Here is a 19095-nt window from a genome sequence, read left to right as displayed (position 1 = left end):
ATTCCTGAGGATGTAGGCGTCATGCACTGACCCTGGGAATTTGGCATTTACATGCGAGATGTACTGGTCAGCCAAACACACCACCTGGATGTTCATTGAATGGTAACTTTTTCTGTTCCTGTACACCTGCTCCCTGTCTCTTGGGGGAACCAAAGCCACATGGGTCCCATCAATGGCACCAATTACGTTGGGAATATGTCCAAGGGCGTAGAAATCACCCTTCACTGTAGCCAATTCGCCCACCTCAGGGAAAATGATGTAGTTCCTCACGGATTTCATCAGGGCAGACAACACTCTGGATAACACCTTTGAAAACATGGGCTGAGACATCCCGGAAGCAATTCCCACGGTTGTCTGAAATGACCCACTTGCCAAGAAATGTAGTACTGACATGACCTGCACCAGAGGGGGAATCCCTGTGGGTTGGCGGATGGGGGACATCAGGTCGGGCTCCAGCTGGGCACACAGTTCATGGATAGTGGCACGGTTAAGACGGTAGGTCAGGATAATGTTGCGTTCTTCCATTGTCGACAGGTCCACCAGCGGTCGGTACACGGGAGGATTCATCCGTCTCCTCGCCCAACCCAGCGGACGGTGCCTAGGAAGGACAACATGGAGCACACAGTCAGGCAACCCACAGGTACGTACTCACAGCTAGCACAGTATACGATTCTCTATGCAGTGAATGGCGTGTCTGAGTGGCTATGCAAGGCCTAGGCCTGTGTGACGCAGTTGAAATTGAGCCATGTGGGCCCTGGAAATGGCGGCTGCCTGACCTGTGAAGTGTGACAATGGGATGTGAGGTCAATGCGCTGGCGTGGCACACCGCGGCGGGCGGCGGGCGAAGACCGCGGCGCGAAGCCGCATTGGTTAACATTGAAGCCTATGGGTTTCAGGAGCCAATGGCGAAGGGCGCCGGCGGTGGCGGGACGCACCGCCGCGGTACGCACCGCCGCGGACGTGACCGCCATTTTCTATCTACTTATCCACTTGCGACTTGAACTTTCACAGGAGAGGACCTATACTGCAAGTGTTGCTGTGACCTCGGTCTGGAAGGGACAATGGCTGCTGCGACTGGGGAAAGGGCCCCTGCCTTCACTGGAGAGGAGTTGGAGAAACTTGTGGATGGGGTCCTCCCCCAGTGTGCGCTACTCTACGGTCCTCCAGACCAACAAGTGAGTTTAATTCAATCTGGATTTGGGGCCACTGGCTGGCTTGGGGGCCTGGCGGGGATGGGGGGCATGTTGGGCCTGGCGGGGGGCCTGGCGGGGATGGGGGGCATGTTGGGGCTGGCGGGGGGCCTGGCGGGGGTCCTGCGGGGATGGGGGGCATGTTGGGCATGGCGGGGGGCCTGGCGGGGGGCCTGGCGGGGATGGGGGGCATGTTGGGGCTGGCGGGGGGCCTGGCGGGGGGCCTGGCGGGGGGCCTGGCGGGGGGCCTGGCGGGGATGGGGGGCATGTTGGGCCTGGCGGGGGGCCTGGCGGGGATGGGGGGCGTTGGGCCACTGGAAAGGAAAATGCTGAGTAACTTGAACGTGGTATTTCTCCCTCCCTGTACGTGTCACATAGGTCCGCGCCCATGAGAAGATCGGGATTTGGCGTGCCATCGCCAAGGAAGTCCGGGCCCTGAGGGTCCACCATCGACGGGGCACCCACTGCCGCAAGAGGTGGGAGGACATCCGCCGCGGGACCAAGAAGACCGCCGAGTCTCTGCTGGGGATGGCCTCCCAACGTAGGCGGGGTGCCTGCCGTCAACTGAGCCCCCTGATGTTCCGGATCCTGGCGGTGGCCTACCCTGATTTGGATGGGCGCGTGAGGGCAGCACAGCAGACACAAGGGGGTGAGTACAAGCATTATCTACTCTGTTGTCGCGCAGTGGAGGTGTCTGGGTGGGGGAGGAGGGCTGGGGGTCCCCCTAGGCCAGGGCGATATCTGTAGGCTGGGCACCCCCGTAAGCCCCTGTGTCCCCAGCCACCACCCTCAGTAGTTTGTCAGTACAGCCATCCCTGGGCCGTGTCATCCATGGGTGCAGTTGTCAACTCTAGGCGTGTAGGCCATGTTCCACGGAATGCGTAGCGTACCCCAAGTGCGCAACTTAGTGCAGGGGGCATCTGTGTCTGTCATGTCCGCTAACTGTACCGGAGATCCATGTACTCAATATGCCTTTATTTCTCTCTCCCCCCCCCTTTTTGTTTGTCTTTCTGTGCTTGTGTGCATCAGCATCATCAGGCGGAGGAGAAGTGGCATCGGGGCAGGAGGGAGCTGCATCTCACATGGCCCAGGAGGGCCATGCCACAGAGTCAGACTGGACCAGTGAGACGGAGGGCGAGGGGAGCTCCACGACGGGGACGACTGGAGCCTGCAGCGACACGGACACGTCCTCGGAAGGGGGCTCCCTTGCGGGGGTGGCACCATCCGTGCCCCCCGCCATTACAGGTACAGCCGCCACCCAGCGCACCATCTCCGCCCTCCCAGCAGCCCCTCCGCGTTCGCCCCGTGCCCGCTCTGCCAGGAAGCCGGGCATCTCCTTCGCCCCAGGCACCTCAGGCCCTGCCCCTGTTACCCCCGCTGCCCTCAGTGAGGAGGTCATTGACCTCCTCCGAACGCTCATTGTTGGGCAGACTACCCTTTTGAATGCCATCCAGGGGGTGGAGAGGGAGGTTCATCGCAGCAATGCGTACCTGGAGGGCATTCATTCGGGTCAGGCTGCCCATCAGCGATCGTTCCAGGCTCTGGCCTCAGCACTGACGGCAGCCATTGTCCCTGTCTCCTGCCTGCCTCTACTAACTCCCTCCTCCCAGTCTCCTGTTCCTCTGCCTGTCCCACCCACACCATCAGACCAGCCTGCACACACCTCAACACCCAAGAGAAGCTCATCCAAACATAAGCACCACAGATCACGCAGACATTCACACACGCAACATTCCGATGCAGACATGCCAACAGTCACTACCACCTCTGTGACCCCCACCTCCTCGTCTCCCTCCTCCCTCCCTGTGACGTCTACACTCACACCTCCATTCACCTCACCATCAGCCAGTGTTTCCATCACCAGCACACCCTCCACTCCAGTCCGCACACGTGCAGTCACCACCCCCACTGCCATTTACACGTCCCCTGTGTCCTCTCCCACTGTGTCTGTCACCCCCTCTTCCACACCACACAAACGCAGCCACCCACCCACCCAACAGCCATCCACCTCACGACAGCCTATCCCTCCTGCACCTGCACCCAAAGACAGCAAACGTGACTCACCTACAACCACATCCTCTCCCTCCACTCCCATTCCCACTGTACCTACCACTCTCCATTGTCCCAAGAAGCTCTTCCTCGCCACTACTAACTTCTTTCCTGACCCTGAGCCCCCCCCTCCTTCTCGTCGGGGTAAGAAGAGCACCTCAGCCACCACCAGCCCTGCAGCCCCCTTGACAAGGGTGCAGGGGTATTGGAGCCCGCCAGCCCGCATGTCTGGATCTTCGCCCAGCAGCAAGGGGACAGCCAGCCCACCCCCTGGGAAGAGGAGCAGAAGGCGGAAGGGGCGCCGCAGGAGCCCACCTTCTACATCCCCCCCGGACACCACCCAGAGACAGTCACCAGCCACAGCTCCAAAGGGAGGAAAGGGCCACAGGCCGACGACTAAGGAGGGCAAGGGCAGCAAGTTGGAGAGGTCAGGCAGCAGGCCTGCTGCCCAGGAGGAGCCCACAACCCCCATAGCCGCTGCCCCGGGAGGAACCGGCACAGCTGCCCCGGGAGAGCCCACCAGCCCCATAGCCGCTGCCCAGGGAGGACCCAGCCCAGCTGGGCAGGAGGGCCCCACCACCCACAGCCCAGGTGGGCAGTGAAGGAGCACCATCCCCGCTGCCCAGGAGGGCACCACCAGGCATTTAGCAGTTGGCCATAGACCGTCCGCCGTCTCAAGAACCGCTGAACTGGGCCCTTCAAGGCAAGAACCGCTGAACTGGGCCCCGCCGTCTCAAGAACCGCTGAACTGGGCCCCGCCGTCTCAAGAACCGCTGAACTGGGCCCCGCCGTCTCAAGAACCGCTGAACTGGGCCCTTCAAGGCAAGAACCGCTGAACTGGGCCCCGCCGTCTCAAGAACCGCTGAACTGGGCCCTTCAAGGCAAGAACCGCTGAACTGGGCCCTTCAAGGCAAGAACCGCTGAACTGGGCCCCGCCGTCTCAAGAACCGCTGAACTGGGCCCCGCCGTCTCAAGAACCGCTGAACTGGGCCCTTCAAGGCAAGAACCGCTGAACTGGGCCCCGCCGTCTCAAGAACCGCTGAACTGGGCCCCGCCGTCTCAAGAACCGCTGAACTGGGCCCTTCAAGGCAAGAACCGCTGAACTGGGCCCCGCCGTCTCAAGAACCGCTGAACTGGGCCCTTCAAGGCAAGAACCGCTGAACTGGGCCCCGCCGTCTCAAGAACCGCTGAACTGGGCCCCGCCGTCTCAAGAACCGCTGAACTGGGCCCTTCAAGGCAAGAACCGCTGAACTGGGCCCTTCAAGGCAAGAACCGCTGAACTGGGCCCCGCCGTCTCAAGAACCGCTGAACTGGGCCCTTCAAGGCAAGAACCGCTGAACTGGGCCCTTCAAGGCAAGAACCGCTGAACTGGGCCCTTCAAGGCAAGAACCGCTGAACTGGGCCCCGCAGTCTCAAGAACCGCTGAACTGGGCCCCGCCGTCTCAAGAACCGCTGAACTGGGCCCTTCAAGGCAAGAACCGCTGAACTGGGCCCCGCCGTCTCAAGAACCGCTGAACTGGGCCCCGCCGTCTCAAGAACCGCTGAACTGGGCCCTTCAAGGCAAGAACCGCTGAACTGGGCCCTTCAAGGCAAGATCCGCTGAACTGGGCCCCGCCGTCTCAAGAACCGCTGAACTGGGCCCTTCAAGGCAAGAACCGCTGAACTGGGCCCCGCCGTCTCAAGAACCGCTGAACTGGGCCCTTCAAGGCAAGAACCGCTGAACTGGGCCCTTCAAGGCAAGAACCGCTGAACTGGGCCCCGCCGTCTCAAGAACCGCTGAACTGGGCCCCGCCGTCTCATGAACCGCTGAACTGGGCCCTTCAGGGCAAGAACCGCTGGCCCTTTGGCAGACGTGGCAGGGCAGGATCTATCTCGGGCAGGGCTGCAGGATGTCCTCTGGCCAACTTGCCTCCTCCAGTGGCAGTGGGGTCTGTTATGGACTGTATGGACTGTGGCTTTGCTCTCCCCAGGATGGCCCAGTGGGCAGGCCACCCACTGTATGGACTGTTTGGACTGTGGCTTTGCTCTCCCCAGGATGGCCCAGTGGGCAGGCCACCCACTGTATGGACTGTGGCTTTGTTCTCCCCAGGATGGCCCAGTGGGCAGGCCACCCACTGTATGGACTGTATGGACTGTGGCTTTGCTCTCCCCAGGATGGCCCAGTGGGCAGGCCACCCACTGTATGGACTGTTTGGACTGTGGCTTTGCTCTCCCCAGGATGGCCCAGTGGGCAGGCCACCCACTGTATGGACTGTATGGACTGTGGCTTTGCTCTCCCCAGGATGGCCCAGTGGGCAGGCCACCCACTGTATGGACTGTTTGGACTGTGGCTTTGCTCTCCCCAGGATGGCCCAGTGGGCAGGCCACCCACTGTATGGACTGTATGGACTGTGGCTTTGCTCTCCCCAGGATGGCCCAGTGGGCAGGCCACCCACTGTATGGACTGTATGGACTGTGGCTTTGCTCTCCCCAGGATGGCCCAGTGGGCAGGCCACCCACTGTATGGACTGTATGGACTGTGGCTTTGCTCTCGCCAGGATGGCCCAGTGGGCAGGCCACCCACTGTATGGACTGTATGGACTGTGGCTTTGCTCTCCCCAGGATGGCCCAGTGGTCATGGAGTCCCCTCGTGGATCTGGCGTCGTGTACTCAAGTGGCTGAGGTGCCCCCCCTTCCCTTCCCCCTGAGGTGCCTGTCCTATTTTCTTTCTGATGCCCCTGCAGTGTTCTCTCCGTGGAGTTCTTGTCGTGGGACTGGGCCTTGCCCCTTTGCACAGGACCCCTGTGATCCACGGACAGTGGTTGGACTACATTTAGTAGCTGTATATATTTTGTACATAGTTTATTTATTTATTGGGATTAATGGCGTACATATTTCAATATATCTGCCCGTTTATGATCTCTTCTTTTGGTCTTTGCATTATTTCGGAGGGGGGTGGTTTGTGGGTTGTGACAGTGATCTGTGGGAATGCATTGATGTGTGTGTTGTAGTGGGTGTGGGTGGGTGGGTGTGTGCCGGTAATCTTTTCCCTCCCCTGTGTCGTAGGTGCAGTACTCACCGATGTCTTCCGCGCCGCCGGGCGTGCTCCTGGTATATGAGGAGGAATAGGAGTGCGGGGATGACCTGTAACTCTGGCTCCATACTGCCGGAATCTCGCGTGGAGTGCGTAGAGGTGAGCGTTTTCCCGTTCGTAGTCTGTTTCCGCCGTGTTCTTATCGGCGGTGCTCCCGCCCCGGAAAAGGTGGCAGATTGGTGGGTCGTAATAGGGTGGGCGGTACTTTGTCTGCCGCCGGGCTGTTGGCGGGAACCGCCGCGCTGTTTGTTTGTACCGCTGTGGCGGTCGGAGTGTTAAGTTGGCGGGCTGTGTTGGCGGTTCCCGCCAGGGTCAGAATTGCATATTTTAGACCGCCGGCCTGTTGGCGGCTTGGCCGCCGCTTTATCACCGACCGCCAGGGTCAGAATGAGGGCCTATCTGCTTAAACCCTTGATAGCAATTGCACAATCAGCAGGCAATTCTCCATAGAAAAGTGTGAGATGTTCAAGCAGGACCAAAGAATTTCAAAGTCATAAAAACAACACAATGCAAATCTTAACCCAGTTTAGGAGCCTCAAGAAAATTTTAATCAGCTGACAGTCACAAAAATGATTAAGAAGAAGTGAAGATATGATTTCTTTAAGTTTTACGGCAAAATAGTGGCAAGAGAACACAAAGCATTAATTCTAAGGCGTAGAATTTAATGGTCCAGGACCCGGCCAGGATTTCAGGCCAACTACAAGGAGTGAAGGTCGCTTAAGCCAAGTAAATCACATCATTCAAAGATATTACTCTCAGACTAAGATGTTTGTGTGGAGCTTCAGGTCCTTCAGCATTGGAAGGCAGGAGGTTGTGACCAGTGATGCTCTCTAAAAGTCAAATTCTTCATCCATGAGCCTTCAATTTTGGTGTCAAAGCTCAGATAGCATAAAGCAGGACTGCATGTCTGCAGACAGTACTTTGCAGCTGGTGTGGACTTGTCATCTAACACTATTACCTTTGAGCCCAGTCACTTTGTTGGTTCTTACAATCATCTAGAAGGACAAGGCGGAAAGCTTTAGTCAGGAAGGTTCCCATAAAGTCAGAACTGTTTCCAGAAGGTCCTGCTGAAGCCTCTTTCTTTGACACAAAAGGCTCCATTCTGGAAGAAAACTGCATATCTTGTCTGACGAAGGTGAGCTCTGCCCCTCCCTGGATGGCCCCAGCACATAAATAACTCTAAATAACCCGGTGGGATCCTTTCAGATCTTGGGGCACAAAAAATCACTTCAGGTAATTATACAGCCATCAGGTTCTCTTGGCAGGATTTTAGCCACAAGGTCTTTCTCCAAATAGGGCTCCACAGGGGCTAGTTGACTATGGAAAGCTGGGCCTTGCCTTTTGTGCCCCTATAGCAGCCACATGAGGGAGGCTACCTCTTGACCCTCGAACAGCAGGTGTAGTCTTGGGGTGCCAGAACCTGTCACAGCTACTTGAGCATTCTTTCTAGCAGTTTTCAGGCAAATCCTCTTTCTTCTTTTGTTTGCATCCCAGTTCCAATAATGTTATCAGAAAATGATGACAAAAGTTAAATCTTATCCAGTGCACTAGCATGTAATTTGAGTGCTCCCTAACCGAATTCTGGGCAACTTTCTTGCAGAACTTCCTATTACAGCACCTATTTTGCCAATATACTGCAAACCTTCCTAGTGTCCCCCAACCAAAATGACCTTAGCCTTCATCAAGCTGCTGGTGTCTCAGTCCGCCTTCACACCACTCATCTGAGGAGATGTCAAGGACAGAACTGGTTTTCCCTCCTACTGGGAGATCAGACAGAATCTCCAGGGACGTTCTGGGCATGAATGGTTTCAGCCTCCAATAGCCTCACTTGGTATTTCCAAAAAGAGTCGATAACTGTTCTGTTTGTGTTTCAACTGTTCCTGCCCCTTATCAGATAGAAAAGCCCTACCAAAAATCAATAGCAACACATTTCCTGTGTTGCTCAAGGAGCCACATTTTCTGCACAATCTACTGTAGCATTGCAAGAAATTAAAAAAGCAACTGAATGAACTCAATGCAGAGATAGGGGGTCACTACGACCTCAGCGGTCTTTTCGCAAGACCACTGAGGTACCGCCATGCTAAAGACCGCCAGTGGTGGCGGTCTTCCGCACCGCGTATTATGACCACTGGCAGGCCGCCGTCCTTTTTCGTACGGAAAGCCGCCAGCAGCCATACTGGCGGACGGCGGGAAAGTGAAGGTTGCTCAACCTCCACCGCCACGTCAACAGAACACCGCCCACTGAATCACGTCCCATGATTCGGTGTGGGGGTGTTCTGGTGACGGTGTTCTGGTGGCAGAGCTGCCCCCATGGATCCCGTCCCCTCCCGGAGGATCAACGGACAAGGTAAGTTGATTGTCCGTTAGGGAAGTGGGTGGGGGGGTGTTGTGTGTTGTGTGCGTGCATGGGGGTGTGCGTGTGAGAGTGTAGAGGGGGTGAGTGAGTAAGTGTATGCATGCTGGGAGGTGTTGTGTGTATGGCAAATGTGTGCGGGTCGGACGGTGTGCATGTCTGCTTGTATGTCTGCGGGTATGTGTTGTCGGGGTGTATGTGTGCGTGTAGGGGTGTGTATATGTGCATGTTGGGGGTGTGTGCGTGTAGGGGTGTGTATATGTGCATGTTGGGGGTGTGTGCGTGTAGGGGTGTGTATATGTGCATGTTCGGGGTCGGGGTGGGGAGGGGGGTTGTGGCACCTTTGAGGGGTGGCAGGGGGGTTGGGGTTGTGGGGGAGACCCCTATCAGTGCCAGGGAAGGAATTCCCTGGCACTGATAGTGCCTACCGCCATGGATCTCATGGCGGTTCCCAACTAGCCAAGATCCATGGCGGTATGCAAGGTCCTGATACCGTCGGCGGTCTAGTGAAGACCGCCGGGCTGGAGACCGCAATCTTCAGCCCAGCGGTCTTCACCGACATGGCGGTCGGAATGGTGAAGTTACTGCCGCGGTCATAATTCAATTTTGTTTCTGCCGGCCTGTTTGCGGTCTGTCAGGATACTTCAATTCGATTTCCTCAGAAGCAGAAAATAACTCCTCAGTCCCGACCCGAGCTACTCACAACGAATATTAATCCTTCGTGCTGAGTACCCCGGAGGGGGAAAGGGGAATGGATGGTAGAGAGACTGCCACAGAGATGATGAACGCCAGTACTCAGTCTGCCTCTTCACATCTAAGATTGGATACAGCACCTGCAAGAGTCACAGTCGCAATTACTAGGGACATACAACATCAGTTTTTCACTTTCTACTCTCAACACTTAATTCTCTTTAATTCTATTATTTCTTCACTCACCCTGAGTTCTCTGTAGCCTTGCTTCTCTCTATAAATGATAGCTCTTCTTAAAAAAATGCTTATTACTGATTCTGGAAGAACTTCTCTACCTTTGTTAGAGATTGGTTTTATGTTGCTATATATATATATATATAGTTGGTGATAATGCGTTCTTCAAATCAGCTGATGTTATTTAATTTCTCCTGTCTTATTGTGACTTCTGTCAATACTTGTATTTGTAAATGCTTGTTTATTAAAGTTCTTTTCTCCTTTCTTACTTCGACATTTGTTGATAACTTGTATTTGTAAATGCTTGTTTATTACAGTTAGTTTCTCCTTCCTTACTTCGACATCTGTCGATAACTTGTAGTTGTAAATGCTTGTTTATTTAAGTTCGTTTCTCTTTTTAAACTCTATTTTGGTTTATTACCATTGAATTTGTAAATGCTTATTTGTTAACAGTTCGTTTCTCCTTTAAACTTGCCCTTTGTTTATTACCTTGGCATTTGTAGATACTTGCTCTTTTAAAGTTCGTTTTTTCTTTGACTTTAATATCTTAAACAAGAACCTTGTAAACATAAGGTTAATTCATACATTAACTCTGTAGCCTTGCCGACTTTCACGGGAACGGTCTACTATCAAACTCTTCGAATAAACCTTGACAATATTTATCAGTTTTCTGTAATATAATCTTCAAATGTAATTTTACCTCACAGGAGTTTCTATTCTGAAGCGCGCTCTCTCTCCACACAGCTGATTCCTGTCAGACCTCAGTTGAAGTGCAAGGCTTCCAGCTGGAGAGCTCGTAACCTAGCAACCAACCGATTGCAAGACTAGAACTGTAACTAACCTTCAGGACTCACAGCGGCCATCTTGGATCTTCTCTTCTTGATTCTTCCTTTGAAATAAGCGCAATATTACTCTGCAAACCTTCTTCCAGTTTGGGCTTTGCTGTCTCCACTGAGGATATCTCTTTGCTTTTCTCATGCACTTCTTTGATTTGACTTGGCAAGTTTGTGTGGTCATGACACGGTCTTACCGCCGCTTTAACACCATCCGCCAGGGTTGTAATGACCACCATAGTCTTTTAGGGGAAGACATGCATTATATGACAATGTTTAACTCTGTCATAATGCACAACGTCCTGAATGTCAACAGTCAGCAAAATCAGCAGAAAAAATCAGGGGAACCACAAAAATGTATTTCCTTCTTACGGTGCATACTATGCAAGGGCAAATACTTTGCAAAGGCACAGCTGCATTTTAAAACTTTTTTTCTCCAACAGAAGAATGATCACTAATGAAGAAACTCCTATCACTATATCTCATGACTTTGGAACCTTTGCATCACCATTCCTTCCCATAATAAATATTCACTACTATACTTCACACAAGTAAATCGCCATCTGTATCGAGGCTGGGCTTGCTGCCCAGAATAAACTTGCAAATAACCACAAACCCACATATTTCATTTGAGAAAATCCATTTGCAAGAGTAAATTCGCTTTTGTAGGTGCCAGTAGAGTCAGGGAGAGAGTTGAGGCGCAAATTTTACACAGGCTAGAAGCTTCTATGCACATTGGTCCTATTGGTCCTATTGTCACTGTGTATGCATTTTATCATGTCCAGAGTTGTGACTTTTCAGCAACGTAACTTGACCCAAATCATGATACAACTTTGTCCATGCAACAGCCAAAATTGTACATGTAAATGATGAGTCTAATCCAGACATATTATTAATATATCTGTAGTTTAATATGGGCTATATTTTCAGTTAGTACTCTTATTATTATGATGATGGTTCAACCGAGTGTGGTCTTTATGTATTTTGGACAGCAGCTACCAAAGGAGCATAGCTGGATCTTGTATACTCAATTGATACCTTGCTCACTGTTAGAAATGGGGTTTTTGGTTGGCAGTCAGGTTACCCTCTGTCCAAGAAAGAACCCTCACTCTAGTCAGGGTAAGTCACACACAATCCAAATTATCCTGTGCCCACCCTCTGGTAGCTTGGCACGAGCAGTCAGGCTTAACTTAGAAGGCAATGTGTAAAGCGTTTGTGCAATAAATCATACAATAACGCAATATAGCACCACAAAAATACACCACATAGTGTTTAGAAAAATATATAATATTTATCTGGGTATTTGCAGGTCAAAAATGATCAAAGATGGAATATGAATTTGTAAAGATATCACTGAGAAGTGATATAAAGTGTCTTAAGTCTTTAAAAAGTAAACAAAGACTCTTTCAAGCACAAAGTACCTGGTTTAAACTGGAAAATCTCCGCAGAGGGCCGTGGAAGAGGAAATGCGTGGGAAAATGGTGTGTGCGTCGGTTACGCCCCTTCACACATGGACTTGCGTTGTTATTTTTCACGCAGGGAGACGTGTGTCGTTCTACGGGAGGAAAAATGGTGCGTGCGTCAGTTTCGCCCCTTCACACACGGACTTGCGTCGTTATTTTTCACTTGGGGAAGACGTGCGTCATTTTCCGGCACGCGGACCGTCTCCTTCTATGGATCGCGGGATTACCAGATGTCCCAGGGTTTGTGTGTGGATTCCTTGGCTTGTTATCCGGCTGCGCGACGTTCCGGGAGGCTGTGCGTGGAATTTTCTTTCTCACAGCAGGTGTCGCGTCGATTTCCCCTCTGGAAGTCGGGCGGCATTGTCCATGCGAGGCCGTGCGTCAAAGTTCCGGTCGCACCGTAGGCGTCGCGTCGAGCGGCGTCTTTCTGGATCGGCGTGCAGTAAATTTTTCACCGCAGAATAAGCTGTGCGTCGACATTTTCGGCGCAAGAGGAGTCCAAATGAAAATGAGAAGTCTTTTTGGTCCTGAGACTTCAGGGAACAGGAGGAAAGCTCTATCCAAGCCCTTGGAGAGCACTTTTACAGCCAGACAAGAGTTCAGCAAGGCAGCAGGCCAACAGCAAGGCAGCAGTCCTTTGTAGAAAGCAGACAGGTGAGTCCTTTGAGCAGCCAGGCAGTTCTTCTTGGCAGGATATAGGTTCTGGTTCAGGTTTCTTCTCCAGCAAGTGTCTGAGGTGGTAGGGCAGAGGCCATGTTTTATACTAAATTGTGCCTTTGAAGTGGGGGTGACTTCAAAGAGTGGCTAAGAAGTGCACCAGGTCCCCTTTCAGTTCAATCCTGTCTGCCAGAGTCCCAGTAGGGGGTGTGGCAGTCCTTTGTGTGAGAGAAGGCCCTCCACCCTCCCAGCCCAGGAAGACTCATTCAAAATGCAGATGTATGCAAGTGAGGCTGAGTACCCTGTGTTTGGGGTGTGTCTGAGTGAATGCACAAGGAGCTGTCAACTAAACCTAGCCAGACGTGGATTGTAAGGCACAGAAAGATTTAAGTGCAAAGAAATGCTCACTTTCTAAAAGTGGCATTTCTAGAATAGTAATATTAAATCTGACTTCACCAGTCAGCAGGATTTGTTATTACCATTCTGGCCATACTAAATATGGCTTTTCTGCTCCTTTCAGATCAGCAGCTGCCACTTCAACAATGTATGAGGGCAGCCCCAATGTTAGCCTATGAAGGGAGCAGGCCTCACAGTAGTGTAAAAATGAATTTAGGAGTTTTACACTACCAGGACATATAAACTACACAGGTACATGTCCTGCCTTTTACCCACACAGCACCCTGCTCTAAGGGTTACCTAGGGTACACATTAGGGGTGACTTATATGTAGAAAAAGGGGAGTTTTAGGCTTGGCAAGTACTTTTAAATGCCAAGTCGAAGTGGCAGTGAAACTGCACACACAGGCCTTGCAATGGCAGGCCTGAGACAAGGTGAAGGGGCTACTTAAGTGGGTGGCACAACCAGTGCTGCAGGCCCACTAGTACCATTTAATCTACAGGCCCAAGGCACATATGGTGCACTCTACTAGGGTCTTACAAGTAAATCAAAATAGCCAATCATGGATAAACCAATCAACAGTACAATTTACACAGAGAGCATATGCACTTTACCACTGGTTAGCGGTGGTAAAGTGCCCAGAGTTCAAAAGCCAACAACAACAGGTCAGAAAAAATAGGAGGAAGGAGACAAAAAGTTTAGGGATGACCCTGTCAAAAAGCCAGGTCCAACATGACCCCCCCACCAGCCTAAAGTCAGGGGAGAACAATCACTATGCTGATGTACTTCCCTGAGGCGATAGAACAAGGACCCAGGCCCACAACAGCAGGGGCATGCTCCAGTTCTTCGCCTTCCTGACTCCAATTGGATCCCTCTGTCCATACTCTCAGGGCCCACTAAGCCAACTCATGGGGGAACCTTTCTCCTTACCTGCGGATACCATCTGTGCAGCACCTAACCTTACTTTGCTCACAGACGTATCCCTGGAGCAGGATAGTACCACCAGGACCAACACAGTGGTGTTGCCCACTCTACCCCCGGGGTGTGACACTTGTCCCCTCCCCAGGGATAACTATGTCCACCCGGACAGCAAGTCACAGTGGTTACTGACAGCTGTCAGGGATGAGAGCCAGGCCCCAGGCCTCTCAAAGCTCTCCAACCACTGTGGCTGTTGAGAGTGGGGGGGCAGTAGCCCCATGAGCTGGGCACCCTTTAACCACTCTCCCTTCCACCAGGTCAGGGATGACTGCCTGAACCTGGTCCTCCCCTCTGGGGCTCTGTACCCTCCCTCCTGGAGCGGTACCGCCAGAGTCCAACATGGTCAGGGTGCTTATAGAAGCCGCCCTGCACCATTCCTCCACCAGTGCAGGGCTGTTAACCTGCAACTGGCCCTCCAACCTGGGGTCTGTACCTTCAGGTTGGACTAGGGCCCGGGGTGAGGCTTCCCTCCCCCTACCCTCCCTTCTGGGGTCCAGCACCCTGCAACTAGGAGTATCCTCCTCAGAAGACAACAAGGTAGGGGCACTGTTATCAGTAGCCCCTCCCTCCAGGTCCGGGGGGACACCCTGAACCTGGTCTTCCAGCCCAGGGTCTGTACCCTCAGACTGGCTCACTGCTTGGTAAACCAGGACTTTCTGGGGGGCACACCTCCCCCCCACCGGGTCAGAGTTTAACCTCTGAACCTGGCCATCCAACCCAGAGTCACCACCCTGAGGTTGAACAATTGCCTGGCACACCAGGGCTTCCTGGGGGGCACACTGACCCCCCACCATGCCAGAGTTTAACCCCTGAACCTGGTCATCCAACCCAGAGTCACCACCCTGAGGTTGAACAATTGCCTGGCACGACGGGACTTCCTGGGGGGCACGCTCACCCCCCACAAGGGACACACCATCCCCAAGGGCTACACAAGAGTCTGGTTGGTGCAGGTCTCCTGACCTCTGCCCATCTGGCAGAGTCTGGATCTCCCCCAAACCAGAAACGGTTTCACCGGGGTCATTTCTGGGGGGCTCTGCTCTCAGAGCTGACCCCTGACTCTCCAGGACCTCCACTGGGGTCCGCAACCCCCCTCAACCCTGTCTGGACTTCTGCACCTCCTCACTAGGAGTGGTACTGCCAGACACCAGAACTGGTGGGATGCTGGCTACAGTCAACCCCCCCCAAGTTCTTCTGACACTGCGGGGCCTCCCTCAACAGGTGGCCCTACGGTACAGGCTAGCCTTCCCTCCTGGCATTCCCTCACTGAACCCTCTAGGACCTGGGACCTACCTGGGACACTACAATCCTCTCCCACCTCACTTGGTTGGGAAACACCTAGACCACTCCCTTCAGGAGCACCCCCAAATGCCTCTTCAGACTCTCTGGTACTCACCCAGAAGTCTGCCTCCATTGTAAGCTCCCTGGGGTCAGAGAACTCACACTCCACCTGGTGTTGGCGTAGCTCTGGAAAATAAGGACCAGACATATGCTCTCCAGCAATTACATCATTCTGCCCTTCACATGTATTAACCACAGTACCCTTCACCCAACCATCCAGTGACTCAGTCTTGAAAAAGCACTCTACATCACCCTCCTGAGACTGGTGAGACAGTATCGGACTGTCCCTGACACTCAACCCATACCCTTCTGGGATGTCTCCACACTCTATATCCAGGACGTCCACCAGGGGGGAACCCTTTTCCCTGTCACTCTCTTCTAGAGCCAGTAAAGTGTCCCTCCCCCAGTTGAAATATGACTCCCTGTACCAGTTCCCCAATCCTTCTCAGGGACCCTGTGCATAACGGGAACTACCTCATACTCTTGAACCGCCTGGGGTGTGTCAACTCCCTTCTTCAAGTTGGGCACTACATCTCTGGGCTTGTGCCCTTCTTCAGCAGTACTGGATGCAATATCTTTGCTGCCACCATCTGAACTGGACTCAGCCCTTCCTGCTTCCAGTTTCAGCTCTTCACAGCTCAGCTCCTGAGCTGCAATCCTTTCTTTTTCCAGGGCTAAGGCTCTGGCCGCCTCAGCCCCTTCAATAAAGTCATCTAGCTCCTCTCTCCACCGCTCTGCCTCTAGGAGCCATTTATCTCTCACTGGTTCTCTTTCCTCATCTGAGTAGTCCTCCTCCTCATCTGAACAGTCCTCGTCCTCATCTGAGGAGTCCTCAGTCATTTGTTTTTTTGCTGCCTGTTCCTCTGCCCATCTTTCTTCCCCCCAGGTTATGTAGATATCTAGCAGTTCCATCTTATGGATCTCCTTGACATAGGAAGTTCCCATTTTCTGCAAAGCCTCCTTAGGTCAGCCTTAGTGAGGGATTCAGTAGGCACAACGTATGACACACAGTAGATACCCATTCCCAATCTGATAAGGTATCACAGAAAAACCAAAATCCAAAGTCCAAAATATCAATAATATATCCAGGAGGACATCAGAGAACCAAAAGCAAAAAGATGAAAAATCAAGTTGACCCTCAACTGTGGGTAGGTAGTGAAATACTTAGCTACTGTATGTCACTGCACAAATACAATTCCTATCCTCACCGCTGATCACCAATGTTAGAAATTGGGTTTTTGGTTGCCAGTCAGGTTACCCTCTGTCCAAGCAAGAACCCTCACTCTAGTCAGGGTAAGTCACACACAATCCAAATTATCCTGTGTCCACCCTCTGGTAGCTTGGCACAAGCAGTCAGGCTTAACTTAGAAGGCAATGTGTAAAGCGTTTGTGCAATAAATCAGACAATAACACAATATAGCACCACAAAAATACACCACATAGTGTTTAGAAAAATATATAATATTTATCTGGGTATTTGCAGGTCAAAAACGATCAAAGATGCAATATGAATTTGTAAAAATATCACTGAGAAGTGATATAAAGTGTCTTAAGTCTTTAAAAAGTAAACAAAGTCTCTTTCAAGCACAAAGTACCTGGTTTAAAGTGGAAAATCTCTGCAGAGGGCCGCAGAAGAGGAGATGCGTGGAAAAATGGTGTGTGCGTCGGTTACGCCCCTTCACACACGGACTTACGTTGTTATTTTTCACGTGGGGAGATGTGCGTCGTTCTACGGGAGGAAAAATGGTGTGTGCGTCGGTTTCGCCCCTTCACACACGGACTTGCGTCGTTATTTTTCACTATGGCAAGCCGTGCATCGTTTTCCGGCACGCGAACCGTCTCCTTCTATGGATCGCGGGTTTACCAGATGTCCCAGGGTCTGTGTGTGGATTCCTCTGCTTGTTATCTTGCTGCGTATCGTTCCGGGAGGTTGTGAGTGGAATTTTCTTTCTCACGGCAGGCGTCGCGTCGATTTCCCCTCTGGAAGTCGGGCGACGTTGTCCAGGCGAGGCTGTGCATCGAAGTTCCGGTCGCACCGCAGGCGTCGTGTCGAGCGGCGTCTTTCTGGATCGGCGTGCGGTGAATTTTTCACCGCGGAATAAGCTGTGCGTCGAAATTTTCGGCGCAAGAGGAGTCCAAATGAAAAAGAGAAGTCTTTTTGGTCCTGAGACTTCAGGGAACAGGAGGCAAGCTCTATCCAAGCACTTGGAGAGCACTTTTACAGCCAGACAAGAGTTCAGCAAGGCAGCAGGCCAACAGCAAGGCAGCAGTCCTTTGTAGAAAGCAGACAGGTGAGTCCTTTGAGGAGCCAGGCAGTTCTTCTTGGCAGGATGTAGGTTCTGGTTCAGGTTTCTTCTCCAGCAAGTGTCTGAGGTGGTAGGGCAGAGGCCCTGTTTTATACTAAATTGTGCCTTTGAAGTGGGGGTGACTTCAAAGAGTGGCTAAGAAGTGCACCAGGTCCCCTTACAGTTCAATCCTGTCTGCTAGAGTCCCAGTAGGGGGTGTGGCAGTCCTTTGTGTGAGGGCAGGCCCTCCACCCTCCCAGCCCAGGAAGACTCATTCAAAATGCAGATGTATGCAAGTGAGGCTGAGTACCCTGTGTTTGGGGTGTGTCTGAGTGAATGCACAAGGAGCTGTCAACTAAACCTAGCCAGACGTGGATTGTAAGGCACAGAAAGATTTAAGTGCAAAGAAATGCTCACTTTCTAAAAGTGGCATTTCTAGAATAGTAATATTAAATCCGACTTCACCAGTCAGCAGGATTTTGTATTACCATTCTGGCCATACTAAATATGACCATCCTGCTCCTTTCAGATCAGCAGCTGCCACTTCTGCAATGTATGAGGGCAGCTCCAATGTTAGCCTATGAAGGGAGCAGGCCTCACAGTAGTGTAAAAACTAATTTAGGAGTTTTACACTACCAGGACATATAAACTACACAGGTACATGTCCTGCCTTTTACCCACACAGCGCCCTGCTCTAGGGGTTACCTAGGGTACACATTAGGGGTGACTTATATGTAGAAAAAGGGGAGTTTTAGGCTTGACAAGTACTTTTAAATGCCAAGTCGAAGTGACAGTGAAACTGTACACACATGCCTTGCAATGGCAGGCCTGAGTCAAGGTGAAGGGGCTACTTAAGTGGCTGGCACAACCAGTGCTGCAGGCCCACTTGTACCATTTAATCTACAGGCCCAAGGCACATATGGTGCACTCTACTAGGGTCTTACAAGTAAATCAAAATAGCCAATCATGGATAAACCAATCAACAGTAAAATTTACACAGAGAGCATATGCACTTTAGCACGGGTTAGCAGTGGTAAAGTGCCCAGAGTTCAAAAGCCAACAACAACAGGTCAGAAAGAAATAGGAGGAAGGAGGCATAAAGTTTGGGGATGACCCTGTCAAAAAGCCAGGTCCAACACTCACTTTACATAATCGCCTTTCTTCATAATGGTCACATAGCAGTCTTTGTACGCTCTCCTAACACACAAAAGGCAAACAACTACAAGAGTTGCTAATTAGTCATTTTCACCCATCTAATAACTTAATCTAGGTTGCTAATAAAATGTATAGAAGAGATAAAAGCTGAACTCTGATTTCATTTGCCATCTATACTTCTAAGGATGCTTGGCAATGTTTACATCTATTTCTGCAAGAGTATGAACTGTTCATTTGGTATAAATAAAAATGTTGTATCTCTTGCAAAATGACTTTAGATTCAGGCTCCTTTCACATGATGTATTGTCATGATGTGCTGGTGAGCTTGTAAAACACATACAATACTCCTTCAGGGGCCTTTTAGTCGTCGGATTTAAAAGCAAAGGTTATTTGCCTTAAAAG

The sequence above is a fragment of the Pleurodeles waltl genome, chromosome 10 (genome assembly GCF_031143425.1).
Source record: "Pleurodeles waltl isolate 20211129_DDA chromosome 10, aPleWal1.hap1.20221129, whole genome shotgun sequence".
NCBI lineage: Eukaryota > Metazoa > Chordata > Amphibia > Caudata > Salamandridae > Pleurodeles > Pleurodeles waltl.
This window is presented reverse-complemented; position numbering follows the sequence as displayed.